This window comes from Palaemon carinicauda, chromosome 32 (genome assembly GCF_036898095.1).
Source record: "Palaemon carinicauda isolate YSFRI2023 chromosome 32, ASM3689809v2, whole genome shotgun sequence".
NCBI lineage: Eukaryota > Metazoa > Arthropoda > Malacostraca > Decapoda > Palaemonidae > Palaemon > Palaemon carinicauda.
This window is the reverse complement of record NC_090756.1, coordinates 38,323,281-38,328,547: the sequence shown is the minus strand read 5'-3', so window position 1 is coordinate 38,328,547 and position 5,267 is coordinate 38,323,281.

Here is a 5,267-nt window from a genome sequence, read left to right as displayed (position 1 = left end):
TTACCTGAGAACCTGGAACAGCACTGGCTATTCCTATGGACTGTGAAAATAATAAAACAAGTTTATTATTCTGTTAGGTTGTGGTAGGCAAGTGATATTCTAGAAATTGACATTTTATTGGAATCATATCTATTTCTTGGTAAACATTCTATCTAATACAGTCATTTCATGTTGAATATTGCCCGTCCCTTTCGGCAAAGCAAGAGCTTTTGATATAATGCAGCAGGAAGGGTCCTTTTATGTTAGACTACTACATTCAAACAACTGTTTTAATGATAAAAAAAAATTCTGAATAACATACAAAACCTCATTTATATATTCATTAATTTATTTGGAAAATATCAGGACATATTTTGTATAAAAGTTTAACGGGTTATAAACGTTGCTTGCGGTTTATTATAAACTCATTTCATATTTCAATGGTATAATTTTGTAGTTCTGAATATCTATTTTTCAGAATCTAACTTTTTTATTATGTTATCGACGACTATCACAAATGAAATCTACTCCGAATCAATATTTCCAAAATTGGCATTATCGTCCAAAATTATTCTTAAAATATTTTCATTTTAATGGCCCATTACTTCTCTTGTAGTTTATTTATTTCTTGGTTCCCTTTCCTCGCTGGGCTATATTTCCCTGTTGGAGCCATTGGGCTTTATGGCTTCCTACTCTCCAACTTAGGTTCTAGGCCAGCTAATAATAATAATAATAATAATAATAATAATAATAATAATAATAATAATGATAATAATAATAATAATAATAATAATAATAATAATAATAATAATAATAATAATAAAGTTGAAAATACCTTACAAACTAATAGAATTATCGATGTTTGAATTTTGTTAATTTTTAAATTTCCTTTACTTTGGAATTTGAGAAAACAAAATAAAAAGAGATAGACCCTTACCATAATGAATCCCTCGTATATACTATAACAGTGACGGTATAAGACACAGGCATATGTGTATGAAAACACTCAATAATAATAAGAAAAATAAACAACATTATTTTACATATTACTACATTTATTGATTTCACAATTTGTATCAAGCCGTTTTTAACAATTGTGACCCAGAATTACATTAGTGGGTGGCTCACTATTTTGTTCGTAGTATTATACAAATACGTACAGGTTACACTGTAGAATTTAATTCATCTCTTTAACTATTACATGACCCATTTGGGTATGCAAAACTCTAGTGATAGTAGATTGTGTGTAGGTCAAAATTCAATAAATTGCTTCCGTCTTCTTAATATTTCTAATTACAAAGGTTTCTGAAACCATGCAAAAAAAGAAGTGTTTCATGACTCGTATATTAATTTTTAATAATCCTGTAGAGAGAGAGAGAGAGAGAGAGAGAGAGAGAGAGAGAGAGAGAGAGAGAGGGGGACAATTAGATTAATATGAAATCGCCGCAAAATAATTCAAAGCATAAATCTAATTATATAAAATAAAACATTTCCATATAATTATATTAATAAAGATAAATCAAGACAAATAGTTAATCAATAGGATTTGACTTTATTTCATTTAACAAAACATCAATTTTCGTAGGGTAAATATACGACAGTAGTTTAAGCTGCTACATTTACGAGCAAAATTGCAATATATTGTTATTTAGCTGGAGTACTTTACTGTTGCAATGTGCAAAGATCGTAGAAACAGACACGTCAGCAAAAGGATTGTCGCAGGGAATTGATGGCCTTGGAATTGCTGCTATGGGAACTGATGCTATTGGAACTAATGCTATTGGCATTGCGGCTATTGAAATTGCTGCTATTATAGTTGGTGCTATTGAAATTGCAGCTATTATAATTGCTGCTATTGGAATTGCAGCTATTGGAACTGATACCATTGGAATTGATGCAATTGGAATTAGTGGAATCACCCTGATCGGAAGGTTCATAAACATATCTGAAATGAAGATTCTACTAAAGCCACAAAATCTATGCCAAAATGTCTCGACAATAAACATGGAGGGTGAAAATTTTTAAAATCATTCAAATGCAGAGGTCAATATGCGTAATATATCCATTTTTATATGGGCATCTGTACGTCGCCTATAGATGATTGTAAATAGGCTCTATAGTATCTATTAAGGCTGAGAGAAATTTATCCTTATCCAGCTAAAGTAGGATAAAATGTTTTGATTTTGGATAGATATGATTTTTTTTTTTTTATTCAATTACATAAACAGCGTCAAAAGGCTTCATAGCTTTTTCATTCAGTGACGACGCCACTTTTATACCCTGGATAGATAACATTATTTTTGCCAACCTTCAAAGGTTTTAAGGGCAAAGCTCGGACCACCGTAATTAGAAATTTATTTATAATTATTATTGCATATCTGTTTTTTTCTAGTCTAAATAAAAATACTGGTAACCATCTGCATGGCAGCAGATCGATCCCAGCTTGGAACCATGGGTCTAAGCTGTTTACTTGGGAGGCCACTACTGTGCTTATGCACTACAGTTCTGGCAAGCACCTATTCTGATGAAACTAGAACTGAAACCAGACACCTTTGCCATAATTCGATCTCGACTCAGATCCGCTTATAGAAATTATATATATTTCACATCTGCATCAGAAATATGAATCATTCCTCCTTTACTTAATATTAAACTCACTCTGATTAAATAGATTTTTTCTTCCGGCAAATTGTTAATTACTTTGCAAAAAAACCCAATAAGTAATATTCTATGAAAGACAATATCATATGTTACAGAAAAGTTATTTCATTTTCTAGAATTCTGTTATAAGAAGAAGCCTTTGTTTCTTATACTTTATTATTTGCTTCGTTTAAAAGAGAAACAAATGATCAAAATGATAATGAAATGCCCCTGATATGGAAAGTTTTCATAATTATGTGTAAAGTTGAATTGTAAATAGTGATTTCTTTCCTTTGTTTCTATAATACAAAATCAATAAAGGTTTATAATCTACGAGTTCAATTTCAATAAATCCAGTCATTTACAATAAAACAAAATATGCAGCATAGCTTAAATGTTAAGCATTAATATCCTCATCAGCGTCATCATCAATATTATTATTATTATTATTATTAGCGTCATCATTATTATTATTATTATTATTATTATTATTATTATTATTATTATTATTAAAATGACAATGACTATTACATTAACAATTACAATTACAATTATTGTAATTATTATAATTATTATAAATATTATCCTAATCATTATTATTATTATTATTATCATTATTATTATTACAATGAAAATGACAATGGCTATTACATTGACAATTACAATTACAATTATTGTAATTGCTATAATTATTATAATAATTATCATAATTATTATAATTGTTATCAAAATTATTATTATTATTATTATTATTATTATTATTATTATTATTATTATTCAATATTTATTCGATATTTATTTATTTAATTATTCAATTATTTAATTGTATGATTGGATGATTGTATGAGTGTCTAATTGTAAGATTGTAAGATTATATGATTATATGATTATATGATCAAACAATTGAATAATTGAATAATTGAATAATTAAATGATTTAGTGATTATAATAATATTTTGTATAAAAATTGAGCATACTATAAACGTTGCTTCCGGGTTATTATGAAATCATTTCATATTTCATTGGTATAATCCAGTGGCTCTGGAAATTTGTTTTCAGAATCCAATTACTTTATTGCGTTATCGATGACTATCACGGAGAAAATCTACTTCGAATCAATATTTCCAAAATTGGTACTATCCACAAAAAAAAATAAATATTCTTAAAACATGTTATTTTAATTGCCCATTACTTCTCTTGTAGTTTATTTATTTCTTGATTTCCTCTCCTCACTGGGCTATTTTTTCCAGTTGGAGCCCTTGGACTTTATAGCTTCCTACTTTCCATATAGGATTCTACAATAGCTAATAATAATAATAATAATAATAATAATAATAATAATAATAATAATACTTAAAATTATTATTATTATTATTATTATTATTATTGATATTATTATTATTATTATTAGTAGTAGTAGTAGTAGTAGTAGTAAGCTAAGATACAACCCTATTTGAAAAGCTGGATGCTATAAGCCCAAGTAATCCAACAGGGAAAAATAGCCCAGCGAGGGAAAGAAATATGGAAAAAACTAAATTATATAAGAAAAGTTATGAATAAAGAACATGAAAAATCAGTAATAGCGTAAAACACACTTATCATATAAAAGCTATTAAGACTCATGTCAGTTTGTTCAACATAATATTTATATATATATATATATATATATATATATATATATAAAACATTCGCTACAAACTTGAACTTTTGATGTTACGCACAAAATGAATAATTATTGAAACACTAAACTTTAATTTTAATCGAAAATTCTCCATAAAACATCCAGTTCTTATCCGTATTTTCAGAAATACAGGCGACTGTAATTTTTACCCTACTTTGTTATTATCTTATTCAGGTTCGTGACCGTAATATCACTTCTTAGCGTTAAGCCCCCCTGACACTTGCGCGCATTTTTGCCACGCACTGGCACGCATTGATGCGCGCCAGTGCGTGCCACTTTTTGGCACGCACTGGTGTTTTTCGCGCACTGTTCACGACCAGTTCACTCCAGTTCGTGCATCGTTCACGCGACGTTCACGCGACGTTCACGCGATGGCACGAATTGGCACGCGTAGTTCGCGCATCGTTCACGCGAGTTCACTCATCATTCCGCATCGTTTCCGCATCGTTCACGCCAGTTCACGCCAGTTCACGAATTGGCCACTCCATATAAAAACGGGGCTTCTCCAACCCGAGGACATTCTTGGATTGGCTTCAGACGAGACAACATGCTTACTGTCAGAGACACCATTGCATTGAGAAGAAGATACCTATACCTAGCAGCTGCTGTAGCATTTGTTGGACTGCATCAGAAAAGGCTGGCAAAGGAAAAAGAGAAACAAAAGCCCACCCTACCTCGAAGAAAGATACAAAGGAAAGTGTGGGTCAGGGAATGGTTAACCAGAAGGCACTCGTTTGGACACTATGACAGTCTATTGACTGAACTCCACAAGGAAGATCCAAAGGGCTACAAAAATTACCTCAGAATCACACCTGACCTGTTTCAAGAGATGGTTGAGAAGTTAACCCCGCACCTCCTGAAGCAGTCTACCTTCATGAGGGAACTGCTTCAAGTTGGACTCAAGCTTGCTGTTACCCTCCGCTTTTTAGCCACTGGAAATTCCTATCAAAGTCTACAGTACAGCTTC